At 34.9% G+C, this 17,233-nt stretch overlaps 1 long non-coding RNA gene across 2 annotated transcripts in view; it reads right to left on the bottom strand.

Moving 5' to 3' along the window:
* LOC143239487 (uncharacterized) overlaps positions 1–17,233 on the bottom strand; it is a 175,933-nt gene that overhangs the window by 59,466 nt on the left and 99,234 nt on the right. Inside the window, exon 2 of one of the 2 annotated variants that reach the window (XR_013021213.1) lies at positions 5,220–5,351. The exons of the other annotated variant lie outside the window; for it this stretch is intronic. This is a non-coding gene — a long non-coding RNA (uncharacterized LOC143239487). The remainder of the gene's footprint in view (positions 1–5,219; positions 5,352–17,233) is intronic. 2 annotated transcript variants of the gene reach the window in all.

Here is a 17,233-nt window from a genome sequence, read left to right on the forward strand (position 1 = left end):
CAAAGATTTTGCAGCTATAAAAATACTCTTGGTATTAGTTAGACGTACAATTTAGACGTTAAAGTATTTGTACTGTATTACAAATGGAAGTAAATCTCTATATCTTAGCGTTACACACAATACTCTTGAATTTAAATGTGTAAATACATGTCCACATCTTACACTTATATAACACTCTCCTCATGTTAAAGTTAGTTACAAATGAACATGCAGACATTGCAACTACATTAATCATTGTATTAGAGTAATAGTTAAAACTCTGAGTCTTACAGTTACAAAAGTTATTCTAATGATGGATTTAAGCATAATACTTTAAAATTTAAAGTAAGAAACTACAATAATTATAATGTTATAAACAGAACTCTAAGATTTAAAATTATAAAAGTCATTCGTAACCATTCCTAATGTTAGAGTTATAAAAACGTTCTAAGTCTTATGATTACAAACGATATTTCTGATGTTAAGAAACTTAGATATTGCACCTAAAAAAGTTAGAGCTAGTTAAAAATAAAATTTGATATTATAGTTGCAATAATCCTAATATTAGAGTTATAAGTTAAAATCATCAATATTATAGATACAAACAATATTCCTGATGTCAGAGTTTCAAACAAGAACGTATATTACATTCATGTTAACCTGAAGATGACCTTAGGAGGTCGAAACGTTGTTCTGTCCTTTATTTCAATTAAAGGTTTAATACCCATACCACTCGTCTCGAGAATACATGGAAACATAGAATTTTACAGTTACAAACAATATATTTAATTTCGGAATTATATATACAATTCCGGATTATATGGTCAAAAACATACTCCTAGTGATAGACGTCGTTACAAATTAAAATCTAGACCTTACAGCTACAATATTCGTTGCATTAGAGTTACAAGTATAGATCGTATAGCTAGTTATAAATAATATTAGTCATTTTTTTATAGTTACAAATAAAAATAAAGAAATTACACACAACACCCTTCGCATTTGAGTTACATAAATAAGATTCTTGACCTTAAAATTACGAAAGTTAGGCTTAACGTTACACTTACAAATAAAAATTTAAACCTTACAGTTAGAAACTACTCCAAATGACAATCAATCTACTAGCGCGAGAAGAGTAGACGGCTGCTAACTGTCTGCCTTCCCTCTAGTCAGTATTTAAAAATCAGAGACCGCGGTAAGTAGTCTTACCAGCCTCAATAAACAAGTAAACATCGCATCTTCATACATGCAAACTATATTACTCATGTTACAATATATATGCATATTATAATATTACACAAAATACTCCTATTATTAGAGATAGTTATAAATAAAAATTCCAGACGTTAAAGGTACAAAATTCTAAGTGAAAATAGTTATCTGAAAAAAAATCTTTATTTTTCCTTTACATGTGTTTGTGTTTTCTTATAGTAAAGCCACATAGGCTATCTGCTGAGCCCACCGAGGGGAATCGAACCCCTGATTTTAGCGTTGTAAATCCGTAGACATACCGCTGTACTAGCGGGGGGGCCTTTTCCTTTACAAAGAAGGTTCGTAATAAGGAACCCGCATAGCCAGGTGATTAATGCACTCGATTCGTAATCCAAGGGTCGCGGGTTCGAATCCCGCCACACCAAACATCCTCGTTCTTTTAGCCATGGGGGTTTTATAATGTTACTGTTAAACCCACAATTTGTTGGTAAAAGAGTAGCCCAAGAGTTGGCGGTGGGTGGTAATGACTAGCTGCTTTCATTCTGGTCTTACAGTGCTAAATTAAGGACAGCTAACGCGATAGCCCTCGTGTAGCTTTGTACGAAATTAAAAATAAAATCAAAACCTAATGTAAGAATTACAAATAATGTTAGAGTTGATGTTATAATTACACTTTCAGGTTTTACCAAGTAACATATGGTGATAGCAAGTGCATTTGACATGTTGCCCTAGAGATGTTTTTTCTCAAACCATTCTACAGTTTTATTATTTCAAACAAGATCGTAGATATAACGATGATTAATTACATCCACGTGCTGTTTTTAATGACTTCTTACTAAAATAAAGTAGGTAAACCATATTTCTCTTTTTATTGTTACAGCATCACGTGTTTTTGTTCTTTTGTAAAACACATTTCTCTTCTTATTGTTACAGCATCTGATCTTCTCGTCCTTTTGTAAACCACATTTCTCATTTTATTGTTACAGCATCTCATCTTCTCGTCCTTTTGTAAACCACATTTCTCATTTTATTGTTACAGCATCTCATCTTCTCGTCCTTTTGTAAACCACATTTCTCATTTTATTGTTACAGCATCTCATCTTCTCGTCCTTTTGTAAACCACATTTCTCATTTTATTGTTACAGCATCTCATCTTCTCGTCCTTTTGTAAACCACATTTCTCATTTTATTGTTACAGCATCTCATCTTCTCGTTCTTTTGTAAACCACATTTCTCATTTTATTGTTACAGCATCTCATCTTTTCGTCCTTTTGTAAACCACATTTCTCATTTTATTGTTACAGCATCTCATCTTCTCGTCCTTTTGTAAACCACATTTCTCATTTTATTGTTACAGCATCTCATCTTCTCGTTCTTTTGTAAACCACATTTCTCATTTTATTGTTACAGCATCTCATCTTCTCGTTCATTTTCATTTTTTGTAAACCACATTTCTCATTTTATTGTTACAGCATCTCATCTTCTCGTCCTTTTGTAAACCACATTTCTCATTTTATTGTTACAGCATCTCATCTTCTCGTTCTTTTGTAAACCACATTTCTCATTTTATTGTTACAGCATCTCATCTTCTCGTCCTTTTGTAAACCACATTTCTCATTTTATTGTTACAGCATCTCATCTTCTCGTTCTTTTGTAAACCACATTTCTCATTTTATTGTTACAGCATCTCATCTTTTCGTCCTTTTGTAAACCACATTTCTCATTTTATTGTTACAGCATCTCATCTTTCGTCCTTTTGTAAACCACATTTCTCATTTTATTGTTACAGCATCTCATCTTCTCGTTCTTTTGTAAACCACATTTCTCATTTTATTGTTACAGCATCTCATCTTTTCGTCCTTTTGTAAACCACATTTCTCATTTTATTGTTACAGCATCTCATCTTCTCGTCCTTTTGTAAACCACATTTCTCATTTTATTGTTACAGCATCTCATCTTCTCGTCCTTTTGTAAACCACATTTTTCTTCTTCTCGTACTTTTGGTTTCAAATTTACTTTTCTGATAGCGAACTAAAATAATTCACATTATACAACAATTATAGTGGTTTACAAAATTGTTAATTTGAAATAAGGAAGTTAGCAATTGTGTAAATAATTATAACCAAACAAAAAAAGTACTGTATTTAGAGTATATGGTTACAAGCAACATTTTTTTGTGGTTAGGATAAGGGTATCGTTATGAATAATTGGATATTTGTTCAGAGAGAATATGTAATGTTGAGTTTGTACTTTTATATTACAGCAAAAAAAGTGTATTTTTCTTAAAATCGAAGGTCAGGTTCCCCCCATTGACCCAGCGCTATGTTTATGGACTTACAATGCAGGATCCGGGTTTCGATACCAGGGGTAGGCAAAACACAGATAGCTCATTGTGTTGCTTTGTGCTTAGCTTCAAACAAACAAGGGATGTGGTCTTATAGTCGAAATTAAAAGTCCAGTAATTAACAAGCTACTTCTCACACACTTTTTTTGTCTTTTTAGCTAAATTGAAAGAAAAGTTTCATATTTCAAGTTTTAAGAGTTATAAAATACCTTCTTCTTCTCCAACGTACACACCAAGAGTTTGATCAGCGAAATATAAGAAACCCATGAATTATAAACGCCCATGTACAAGTGTTTTTGATTTACTATGTATGTAGAAATGGATTACATATAAATATCTCGCTATTTACTATTTAATTACACACTAACCACACACTCAAAAAAATCAGACAACAGTTTTTATCAGGAACGTTTTCAACATAAGTAGAAAATATGAAGTAATTTAATTCTAATTAAGAATGTTTTTAGGATGCACCTACAATCAGTTATAGAAAATTGCTCAAACGAAAGGTCTGAATTATCAACACCTAAAACAATAACAATGCATTAACTTTCTACATAAATTAAACTAATCGTAATATTAATATTTGAGACATAATTTCTTGCTAAAATACTATTTTAAATAAACAAAGTAAACATTTTAATTGATATTTATGCAGTTCACTAACAAATAGGACAACTAAATAATATTGTTTACAGTGACAATATATATAGATATCTCCCATATGTACACTTACACTAATTATATTTATTACCAACAATATTGTTTACGTGTGCAAAGAGAGTTTGCTTGGTCTGTTTTGAATTTCGCGCAAAGCTACACGAGGGTTATCTGCGCTAGCTGTCCCTAATTTAACAGTGTAAGACTAGAGGAAAGACAGCTAGTCATCACCACACACCGCCAACTCTTGGGCTACTCTTCTACAAACAAGTAGTGGGATTGACCGTCACATTATAACGCCCCCACGGCCGAAAGGGCGAGCATGTTTGGTGTGACGGGAATTTGAAACCGCGACCCTCAGATAACGATTCGAGTGTCTTAATCACCTGGCCATGCTGGGCCACACTAATTAAGTAAACAAACATCAGGAAAAATCTGTCATCTCTATATAGAACGAATAAATACTTTAATAACCACTACATAGACTATCGTATTTTATATCTAAGGCAGATCAAATACGTATATTTATATATGTATATACTTTATGTTAAGTGTACTTCACCAGTATAAACTTAATTATAAATATTCGTGTGTACCTTGTTGACGTATGATCAAGATAAGTTATACGTATTATTTTATTATAATCACAGTAAAGAAAAATACCTTTAAAAAGATATAGGACTTTTCGGTCACTCATGCGATCCATTTACAAGTTTACAAACTTTAGCGAAGTGTGTCTTCAGATGATAAGATAAAAAAAGGTTAATTGGGCACAACTACAAATTTATACATTTTATAACATTAACAATAAAATATTTTCTGAACCAAGAACTCTGATTCCAGACTTCAGTTTACAAATAAAACGTTTTTTTTTCGTTACAACTTACGTAGTTGAGAATTGCACCAGTGATACCATGTTGTATCTGTTGTTAAAATATTCTTCATTACTGTAGAAACTGCAACTAGAAATTAAATACTAATAGTAATAAGTAAACTAAAAAAGAAAATAATAAAACATATTTACGTTCAAAACCTCATTATGATTATCTAGTCTACGCTCCCAGCTAGTACAGCCGTATGTCTCCGGATTTACAACGCTAAGACCAGGGGTTCGATTCCCCTCGGTGGGCTGAGCAGATAGCCCGATGTGGCTTTGCTATAAGAAAAAACACACACTCTAGTCTATATTTAAACTATCAGATTATCTATGAATACAGTTTCTAAGCCTAATGCTACAGTGCATTCTGAATTGAACGGGGACAGCTTTATTTTATCTTAAAATGGAGATATTTTTTTTTCTTTTCTGGAGTTGTTCTTTGTCTGTCTAACTTTCATGTTTTTAAATAATGTTGTGCTCTCGCCCAGAGTGTATGCACAGTTACGTGTTTAGAAGCAATTTCTTCGATATAAAAATTGTAATTACAGGATAAACCATTAGAAACTTTATGATCCTGTAAGGCTGTCAAAGATGTGTTTTTTTCCTTTTGTTTTACAAACATTTGTTACTTCTTTCAATGTACGCTTCGTCCACCTCAGCGTTTCAACAAAACAGTCATCGACATGCATATTTATTGTTTTACTTCCAGAGCTCATATCACAGAAACAAATGTAACAGCAAATTTAGAAGAATAAAAAAAAGTTATTAAAGAATTGTTGTTGTTATTTTTGAATTAACCACAAAGCTACACAATGGGCTATCTGTGTATCGAAACCCGATTTTTAGCGTTGTAAGTCTGCAGACACACCGCTGAGCCACTGGGGAAGTTTTTAACGAAAGACCCAACTAGATAAAAACCGTTGAAGAGAAATTAGGTAAATCACAAAGGGAAAACTTGTATAAAAACAAACACAATGAAGAGACACGAAGACTGTCTGTGGATACCAGTAAGTTAAGTGCTTTTCAACAATCAACTCTTGAAGTTGAGGGAAACTTTAGTTTATTAAATGTTCTAGTTTTTTTCACATGAATGACAGAAGAGAAATCTCGTTGACTTAAACACGACTGTAATTATTCTCACAAATCACTATATATAAGTACATCCATTACTGGCCATCCGCAGCTAAACACAAACCGTAATTTCGTGAGAAATAAACAAAACATAAATACATAAAACATGCATCAGAAAAACAAACGAACGACACACCTAAACATTACAGTTAAAACACGCCTATATCTAACAAGTACGTTCTGAAAGCACACCAAACATTCATTCTCATTACTATTAATTGAAAGTTTGTTTGTAGTTAAACACGTGCTATTTGTGCTCACCTACGGGTATCGAACCACAGTTATAGCATTGTAAGTCCGCAGATATGTCGCTGTGCCACTGGAGAAGGGATTAATTTAAAGTATCATTTGCCCGACATGATTAATTGTTTGTGAATAGTTTGTTCATACTAAATGAATCGTTGTGTGGCTACTACTACTTGAAACAAAATCTTACACCATTTGGGACGACTTAGCACTAAATTTTAAAGCCAGTAGTGTGGATGTTTGTTAAATCTTTATCACTCTTTGTTGTTTTTTGTGCTTATTTTGTGACGTATTTAAGGTAAGCTATCGCTCTATTAGAATATTACGTATATACTTTTAATATACAAAAACTGTTTTATTAAAATATTAAATTCTACATTTTCTGGACTTTTAGGAAAACAATAATTTAATGCTCTCGAATCTGTCAGATACCAAATTAGCAAGGTGGAAATGTCGAAGAAACAGTTGGGTTTGTAGCCTAGATCTACATATCAGACTCACCTAATTCCATCGTATTCCCTGTGAACACACTGATTAGTTAATGACAGATCTGACCTAGAACACAATACGTGGCAGATGGAAAGTGATATTCAAATAATTTCCCAGTTATTTCTTTCTTGTCTAGATTATTCTTCCTGAAGAGTCATGGCCGACTCGCTGGTGTTTTTTTGGTTTTTTTTCTCGAGGCCAAGAAAGCCTCCAATGGGCTTGCAGGTCGATCGTTTTGGAAAAGCTCCCTTCTTGTGGCTGCCTCCGGTCCTGCATGGTGCGGTATCTCCAAATGACATGTTTCGAATCGCTAAAGACGGTCTAGCATCGAGCAGAGGCCCCGGGTCCCGGCTTTCTGCTTCTGCCACAAACGTAATAATTATGGGCCATTTTGCTTTGGCGACTGGCTGCAATGCCGCCAGCACATAGCTGAAACGTCGGGACCAAATTACTAGTTTCTTGCCGTGGATATGGTTGTCTTTCCCGTAGCCCAGTTTTGAAAACCTTCCTATTGTTTTTGGCAGAGCCCTGTACGCAAATGAATACTAGGGTTATCCGAAGAAGGTACACTTTGAAAGAGATTTTACAGTTGTCTGGTGAAGTCGAATGTGGAGACGTATCACTGGATAGCGATTTAAAAAATATAAAAAGCTTAGCTGGGTGTAGAGCTTCCAAAACTGTTATTTACTCAACGTAAAAGCACTTAACGTCGCACTATGTTGTCTATTTCATACACGTTACATGTTTCATATAGATTATTTGTTGTGTAACGTTTGTCTATCATTCACATCCGAGTGGTGAATTACACAGCACTGTGGACTTTCCACTCCATAAATCTGCTCTTTTTTATGTGTTAATAACATTCAACCAAAGTTATGCACCGTGCCAAACAGTGTGATGTAGGTAAAACATGTTTTTGTAGAATTTCCTAGAAAATAATTCTCTTTGTAACTATTTGGGACGAGGGTTGGTCCTGTAGAAGAGCTCTGAATATCGGAGCTGACAAGACTAGTGAGAATCAGTCTTGCGATATCATAAAGTGTTCTCCACACCTTTAGCTGCAAAGCGTTATAGGTGTGACAATTAATCCCTTAATGCGGATGGGAACAAGGTCTGCTGGATTATTTGCCTTACTTCTGGTCAAAAGTTCAAAAGTACAGATGATTGTTGCTTTGCCATAAATATTATTTATTTTTCAAAAGGAAATAGTTTCTCTTTCGAGAAATTGTTTAAGACAAAATTCTGTTGTTTATAAAAACTCAATTCGGAATGATTTCATCTAAGCTATCTGCTAAAATGAATCTTTTAAACAATATTTTATTGCAAATGGCGGTGAAATACAATATTAATGTAATGTGTTTTCGTCATTTGTTAAGTTTAACATTAATGTGCTTTTCACTATTTTAGGCTTAACTTTAAAGTGTTTTTATGATTTATTAGGTTTAATATTAACGTGTTTTTCGTCATTTGTTAAGTTTAACATTAATGTGTTTTTCACTATTTTAGGCTTAACTTTAAAGTGTTTTTCATGATTTATTAGGTTTAATATTAACGTGTTTTTCATCATTTGTTAGGTTCAACGAATTTTTATGAGGAACGTTACTTGTTAATAAAATAAAATCTACGAATAAAGAATCACATGTAACCAGCTTTATAGGTTTGTATCTTTTTTACAATGTGCAGAATAGTGAATGCTTAAAGCATGTTTAGGATATTTCTATGGAAAGCCGGGCCAGGCATGGCCAAGCGCGTAAGGTGCGCAACTCGTAATCCGAGGGTCGCGGGTTCGCGCCCGCGTCGCGCCAAACATCCTCGCCCTCCCAGCCGTGGGGGCGTTATAATGTTACGATCAATCCCACTTTTCGTTGGTAAAAGAGTAGTCCAAGAGTTGGCGGTGGGTGGTGATGACTAGCTGCCTTCCCTCTAGTCTTACATTGCTAAATTAGTGACGGCTAGAACAGATAGCCCTCGAGTAGCTTTGTGCGAAATTCCAAAACAAACAAACAAACTATGGAAAACTACGTGTATATATTTAAATAATGAAATTTTAGCAAGTTGAAGTTAAGCCTTATGGTAAAGAAAAACCAATTTATTACCTGTAAATGAAATGAGCAAACGAGGTTCACCTTTACAAACAAAATTCGTTTCCAAACGTTTTGGGGTAAGGCATTTTACAGAATTTGAAGTCTATTGGCCTAAGATAGTTGGACTTTACAGTGAAACACTGGGTAGACGGAGCAAAAAGTGCCATCTTATATAAATAAATAACTTTTTACAAAATTGTTAATATAAATAAAGCCTCAAGGTTTTTAAGCTATATTAATTTACAGATGTTCCTTGGTGTGGATACGGATGGACTATGTTAGAGACAGTAATAAATAGGGTTTGTTGTTTTGCCATAAATGCAAATATTAGAAGTATTACAGTGTTAGAATAAAAATAATCATTCAGAATAGATTTGTATTGAATCACAGTATATGTTTATATTCTGTAGAACCCGCACGTAATCGTCAGTCAGAAAACAGTTACAGGCGACGAAATTTATAAATTAGAAACGAAAAATAAAAGGACAAAATTATTTTTGTACTTGTCTAAAATTTCATGTTTGTTTGCAAAATTATATTCGGATTAGTTTTCTCAATAAAAAATTGGTACTAATAAAATGTTCGCGTTAATGTTATTTTATTTCTGGAGATGTTATAACTGAAGATCAGAAATATATCCTTAGACTTCAGAACGTTATCACGTGATAACTGATATCCTTAGACTTCAGAACGTTATCACGTGATAACTGATATCCTTAGACTTCAGAACGTTATCACGTGATAACTGATATCCTTAGACTTCAGAACGTTATCACGTGATAACTGATATCCTTAGATTTCAGAACGTTATCACATGATAACTGATATAAAATTTTCATTTGTCTTATCAATCGTTGCTCGGTAAGTTAAATTTCTACGATTAAGAAACATTACTTACTATATACTGCTGAAGAATGGGCCCATGGTAACAGTAACCATATCATATGTATAGATTAACGTAGGATATGATTTAGTAGTCGCACATGGCAATTTATATCTACATTGATAAGTTCTACAAAAAATGAACTTTGTTTTAACAACTGAAGGATATTCAGTCCTTTGGTGGTTTTAAAACCTCGTGTGTGTATGTGTGTATATATATATATATGTCGTATAGTGACGTAATAGCAATTAATTTCCTTGAAACTTTATACAAACCTTAATAATGAGAGGTAAAATAGATTACTGCACAAACTGGTTGAGAGAGAACAGAAGGTTTTGACCACTTAACGCATGCTCTGACGAGCGATAGAAACATACATGCCTCCAACGGTCAACCAATTTAAGTTGTCATTAGTGCTTCATATTATGTGTTTTTATGTTATGACATCAGTTTTGATAGATTCAATTATATCAGAAAATTTTTTTGATCTCCACCTTAAGCACGTTTACAATTTGAATGATTTTTATCTTTTTTATAGAAAACAGTTTTCGATTTCGTTTAAATTCTCACCGTTTTATTTTGCTACTAAGTAACACGTTTCACACATCTAAACATCCGTTGAACACGTAGATGTGATAATCAGAGCTTCTGTGGTCTGTGACGAACAGTCAATATAATTAGCAGGTTGTAGTGGAAAAAATCATGGAAAGTACACGAAAGGTAACAGAGGAGAGAACTGGGAATAACACGAACACATTCGTTTACAAACACGTAAGTTCCAAATATATTAAAGTAGAACTAGCATTTTAAACGATATAATAACATTGATTTTAAAGGTAAAACCTGGTGATTGCAGTGCTAGGATGTTCGACCACATCATTACACCTTACACGCTACTGGAACATTTAGTCGTAATTAACCGAATTGTCCAGCGTTTATTATTGAAAACATCCAGTTTAGATTCTCGCTAAACGTTTAAGATCCAATCAAAAGAGAAACTATAATCAGATTCTCATTTAGAGAGTTCTTGGCTGGGAGAACCAGATAGACGAAACTAGAAGGAACATTGTTCAACACAGGAGTTGTGACAATTGGCGCTTAGTACAAGCAAGCATGTATCTACAACTGAACTTTGATGTTCGTTCAGTAGTAAACACCCGCCAATAATGGGACGTCACACACTGTCTCAGAACAGTAGTTCGATTCGACATGGCTCACCAAAGTGTTAGAGTGTTCTTTCTGAATCGTTAATTAATGATTACAATGAAATCGATCCATTTATTTCACTGGAGTGTACTCTATAAATCGGCCATTGTTCAGTTTTTTCTCTTTCTATAGGGACAAGATGTTTTTCGAACTCGCGATTTTAAGATTGGACTCCTGAAGTCCATTTTTTTTCCCTTTACAATTTCGAATGACATTTCTATTGTCATAAGTTTAAAATTATTTTATTTTGGTTAAAACAAAATACTGCGTGCATTATCATAAAAACAGCCGTACCTTCAAAGCAAAATCGCTAAAAAGCTGTTAGCACAATATACAGTAACTTTACAGTTAGTTAACACATTATAAGATATTGCTATAACACATCGTCAATTTACCGTAGTAGTTTGTTTGTTTGTTTGTTTTGAATTTCGCACAAAGCTACTCGAGGGCTATCTGCGCTAGCCATCCCTAATTTAGCAGTGTAAGACTAGAGGGAAGGCAGCTAGTCATCACCACCCACAGCCAACTCTTGAGCTACTCTTTTACCAACAAATAGTGGAATTGATCGTAACATTATAATGCCCCCACACCTGAAAGGGCGAGCACGTTTGGCGCGACGGGGATGCGAACCCGCGACCCTCGGATTACGAGTCGCACGCCTTAACGCGCTTGGCCATGCCGGGCCTACCGTAGTAGTACTACTCAAAGATATTACAATTGGTTTGTTTGTTTTGAATTTCGCGCAAAGCTACACGAGGGCTGTCTGTGCTAGCCGTCCCTAATTTAGTAGTGTAAGACTAGAGGGAAGACAGCTAGTCATCACCACCCACCACCGACTCTTGAGCTACTCTTTTACTAACGAATAGTGGGATTGACCGTTATATTATAAGACCCCCACGGCTGAAAGTGCGAGCATGTTTGGTGTGACGGGGATTACGATACGAAACCGTGAGTTTGCACTTAACAGAAACACTGTAACATATGAGTGTTAATTTAAATCACTTCTTGTTTTGTATTTTTTTACTTAAGATCAGTACTGCACATACATAATTTGAGTAAGTGTGACATTTTTTAGGTATCGTTGGTGAGTAGCTTCGATTCTTTTAATATGAGCTCTTAAACAACTTTGTCTGACTGGATTGATCGTCATTCGTAAAGCGAAGCTACAACTCCCAACTTGGGACAGTGTTTTCGTGGCAACGGGACGCGGACATTGAACTTTGTGATCCGCACGCATGTAAATTTCAGGTGTCATCTAGTTCACTGGCCCAGCGTGGCTAGGTGGTCGACTCGTAATCACCGTCACTCCAAACATGCCGAGCCCAGAAATACTGGCCCAGCGTGGCTAGGTGGTCGACTAGTAATCACCGCCATTCCAAACATGCTGGGCCCAGAAATACTGGCCCAGCGAGGCTAGGTAGTCGACTCGTAATCACCGTCATTCCAAACATGCTGGGCCCAGAAATACTGGCCCAGCGTGGCTAGGTGGTTAAGGCACTCGGCTCGTAATCACCGTCACACCAAACATGCCGGGCCCAGAAATATTGAGAGTGAGTGAATGGTTTATATTTTGGTTCTGTGTATTTGGTAAAGAATTTTGTGTCAGCAAGTACCGCTCCTGTTAAAACTTAAACTAGTTTGTACTAATGAATAATTCTCAGTCGTAATTTCCATTAGATCGACCGATAATATTATTATCCGGATATCGAACATTGTCAGAATTATACATTGTAAGTAAAGTGCGCAAGTGCTTCATTGTAGATAAAGAAGTAGCTTTTGTTTGCGTTGGATCAAGTGCGAACATACACGCGCTGTGCTCACCGCAAGTATCTAACCCTGATTTTTAGCACTGAGTCATTGGAATAAAAAAAAATAAGATGCGAATATATACGCATGTAAAGTCAAAATGGCATTAGTTTAAATTATGATACGAAGATAGCCGTGTACAACGTTTCAACAAAGTACACACGTTGGTAACTTCAATATCCAACTTTTTCTATAACAGTTAACGTGTTTTTAGGGTCTTAGAGCTTCAATTCCGGTAGAACATTACTTTTTCAGAGTACCATAGAGATGCATTCATCAGCCCGGCATAGCCAGGTGGTTAAGACACTCGATTCGTAATCTGAGGGTCGCGGGTTCGAATTCCCGTCGCACCAAACTTGCTCGCCCTTTCAGCCGTGAGGGCGTTATAATTTTACGGTCAATCCCACTATTTGTTGTTAAAAAAGTAGCCCAATAGTCGGCGGTGGGTGGTGATGACCAGCTAGCTGCCTTCTCTCCAGTCTTACACTACTAAATTAGGGACGGCTAGCACAGATAGTCCTCGTGTAGCTTTGCGCGAAATTCAAACCAACGTGTTCGTTTCGCTATCCAACTTTTTTTTTACTTTCTCTGTGACCGAGAACTACTGTATAGAAATTGAACTTTTAATTGAAGGTAGATCTTTAGTGAAAGTAGTTTTGATTTTCAATTTGGAGAGTTTTTTAGTGAAATACGTAAAATAGAAAAGTTAAAAAAAAAGAAACTGCCGATTTCGTGCATTACAATATTAAGCTCAAAACATCAATGATATCATTCTGTTGATTACAGCTAAAACTGCTTTACTGTTTGTGGTTTCGAAAACGAAAAGATCTTTTAACAAAATCATGTTCTCACTTTGAGCGATTGGAAACCGATGCGGGGGAAGCAGGGGGCGGGTTACAATTCTGCTAGCTTTAGCCTTCACTGCTTCCCTCCCTCCCTTTCATTCGCGTAGATATTTTGTATTTCAGCTCTTCGATTCTTACCCGGTGTCGAGAAACTTTCATGGGTGGGTGGCCTTAATGAACTGAAATGGTTAATTCTCTACGAAACAAGGCATATCGTCTCACGTATCTGTCTAAAGGTGTTGAGGGTAGACAAGTGAAGTGCCAAACGAATCGATTTTTCCTTGTTTTTCCAGGTTGAAAAGTTTGAAAACAGCGTATACAAAAGAGGCGGAGTTGATAAAACAACAACAAAGACTCCACAAGTTCACCACATACCTAGACTCGGTAGAACACGTAAAGAAATAAAACACGCCAAGAGGTGTGTGCATTCAGAAGAAAAGTACGCATCAAAAACCGAAACTAAAACTTCGACTGCCCCAATGAAGCGAAGGTATACAGTATAGAAATATTCACGAATATATGCCACGACAAAATGTGTATGGAAACATCTGCTCTGGTTCGCTAAAGAGTAGGTAATTCACAACCGCAAGAAAAAACGACACTAATTATAGACCAACAGTCTTTGAAATTAAGAGTAAAAACAAATATTTAATGTCTGAACGCAAAACTTACGTGAATATATTTTTTTCTTCTGAGAGAAGACGTTTTTAGGTTGGTAAGTTGCATGGTGTTTTTAGATGAACGTGAATTCAGATGTAAAAGACCGCTCAATAAATGCACAGCTGTATGCGATATCAAAATCCAGATCTGGTAAAGAAAGCACTGTTACGAAGATCCTTAATGTTGGCACCTACAAGTACTGTATCGAAACTCAGTAAAGGAACCAAATAGAAATAAATATGTTGATAATTTGTATACGAATTAATAGATGCACGAGCATTTTATGAGAAAAATCTATATAAAACTAAACATTAGATTATTCAATGAAACGACAAATACTTCTGTTATTACATTTTTACCTATGTTTTAGTAGATTATTTGAAGTTTAAATCAGGTTTTAGTAAAATTAACACAGAGCAAATAGTTTCAATATGTTACATAACGACCACGTAGGGCAGAATTGTAAACATTATTTCACAAATTACCCAAAGGGGCGTTGCTGGAAAATATCTTGTATGTTATTTTTGACTTGGAAACATCACGATGTCCAGAGTTAAAAAAAACAACTTCAGGTCTGGCTCGTTTCGCTTTCTTTCAATCGAGATCAGTAAGGTTTAACAGTAAAAGTTTGCTCTATTTTGAACAACTAAACCGCATGACAAATGACAAACAACATACAACACATATAATGCCATTGAAATCGAAAGATAGTTAAAAGCGAGCTTTGTTTCAAGGTACCGTTTAAACATCGAGTTGTGTGCCACAGTGATTAACTGGCCAGCGCATTGTTTTGAGGTGACTGTTTAGTTACCTTGAAATGTATTTCATAGTGACCCATCGATTGGTAAAATGTATTTAACAGTGACCTTTTGACCAGCGATATGTGTTCTTCAGCAACTGTATAGCCAACAAATTTTATTTCACATTGACTGGTTGACCAGAAACCATGTTTTACATTGACTGGTTGACCAGAAAACCATGTTTCACATTGACTAGTCGACCAGAAACCATGTTTCACAGTGACTGGTTGGTTTCCCAGTGACTGGTTGGCCAAAAAGCCCTGTTTCGCAGCGACTGGTTGACCAGAAAGCCTTGTTTCACAGTTACTGAATAACAAACGAGCTGTGTAATGTTTACGTAGTTCTGTGTTTAAGAACCATCGGCACTCTGATCACTTCGTAATACACAAAGTGACAGTAACTGGTATCTTTTGAAACTAACTCAAACACGTGAGATTTAGAAGTTTGTGCTAACCCTACATAAGATACTTTTGTCATTAATACCGACTGTTATTCTAAATGACTACTTACAAGTGTACATGACACTGCTTTTATTTATTCTAAATTTAAAGTTAAACGTATACATTAACTTATTTTAATATTTGTGATCATTCTTACTATCATTTATAAACCTAATTTATTGTGCTCAGCTAAGTTCTGTTAATCATTCTAATTTGATATCTTGTGTATATCACCTATTGACAATAATTATCCTAAACTAACATCTCTAAGGCCACTGTTAATGGCAAGTCTAAATTAACGTTTCAAGTATATACGTTCCTGTCATTATCCAGAATTACCGATTACCAGTAAACATCCTAATTTCCACATTAACCTCAAACTCAAATGTGTATCTTACTGTCAGTCGTTATCCTAAACTAATGTTTTCAATTATACATTTTACCGACAAATAATTAGTCTAAACTGATGTATTCAAATTTACACATCAACTTTTAGTATTCCAAATTAATGTTTTAAATTATAGCTATCGCTGTCTATAAGTATCATACAACAATGATTTCAAGTATAATACATGTTATTATCAATAGAAATAAAAGAGAAACCCTATAACTCGAGAGCTTTCGAATGCGCTCGGGTTTTAGGGGTTTTATTTCATTTCTTTCAAGACTTCTCAAACCTACGTGTTTTTTTTTAACTTCAGATATTCGAATACGCACATCTGGTATTAATTATCTTTATTAGTTTTAAATTACACAAGTTATTCCATTATTTAACCCAATATGGAATTTTTAAATGTACCCCTTACTGTCAGTAGTTATTCAAAATAAACATTTTAAAAATACACTTCGTTGCCAGTAGTAATTGTAAATTAGAGTTTAAAATATGCTGTATGATTTCTGTGTCTTCTCAGATTAGTTTTATAAACACTGTTGTATTTTTTCAGTCCCAATACCAACTTTACTCAAATCATACAATAACACTTATTTTTATTTTCATTTCATAATTCAAGTTTAAGTTATAAGCAGATATCAGTAACTCTATCGTAATTTGATAAACAAAACACTAATAAAATAAATGATATTCATTTTCTATTCCATCTTTACACATTATATTATCTACAAATTATCAATATTCTCTGTATCAAAGTACTGGCTTCTCTCAATACCATAGTTCAGAACTTTTACAAATAAAAACTGTATTTGTATTTGTAAAACAATTCTAAGTTTAACTGTCACCATTCCTAATTGCGAACTACTGACCAGAGTAAAAAGAGCCAATGAGCAGCGCCCTATCATGCAGCACTCAAGATAAGGGATTGACTGCCTCTATTAAAACGTATAAATAACTTAAAACACGGGAAATGTTTTTGTGGTATTGCACGAGTTTGTACTCGTCTCGCCAGCTCCTTAATTCAGAGCTCCATCCCTGCCCTGTATATAGAGAAGTAAAGATCTGTACGATGGGGCCAGCTCCCACCCCTAGAGCCAGTTCCGTAGATCAGAGCTCCACCACAGGACTAAATCCGCAGCGTTCTATATAGAGAATCACATTTCTACCAAAGGATCAACCT

Source organism: Tachypleus tridentatus, chromosome 2, assembly GCF_004210375.1.
Source record: "Tachypleus tridentatus isolate NWPU-2018 chromosome 2, ASM421037v1, whole genome shotgun sequence".
NCBI lineage: Eukaryota > Metazoa > Arthropoda > Merostomata > Xiphosura > Limulidae > Tachypleus > Tachypleus tridentatus.